Genomic DNA, 304 nt, shown 5'->3' with positions numbered 1-304 from the left:
CATTCAGTGTTTGTTATGGAATAAACTATATTTTTATAAACAAATAATTCAAATTAAAATATAATAAAATATATAGTCAAATCTAGTCAATATGTGAGTGTCGTAAAGTTATGATATTTAAGAACATCTCTTTCTTAATTAACGATGACACTGTTTCTATATGAAGCTGATTTCGACATTTTGTTTTAATAAAATTTAGTATCGAAAATATTCTTCCAAAACTTGCCTAGGAATGTGATATAATGGTTCGTTCAAAACCTTGTTTCAAAACTTATAAAGGCAAAAACGAGAAGGCGAAGACAAA

Source organism: Rhagoletis pomonella, unplaced genomic scaffold (assembly GCF_013731165.1).
Source record: "Rhagoletis pomonella isolate Grant_MI unplaced genomic scaffold, Rhpom_1.0 Rhpom_scaffold_00002, whole genome shotgun sequence".
Lineage (NCBI taxonomy): Eukaryota > Metazoa > Arthropoda > Insecta > Diptera > Tephritidae > Rhagoletis > Rhagoletis pomonella.
This window is presented reverse-complemented; position numbering follows the sequence as displayed.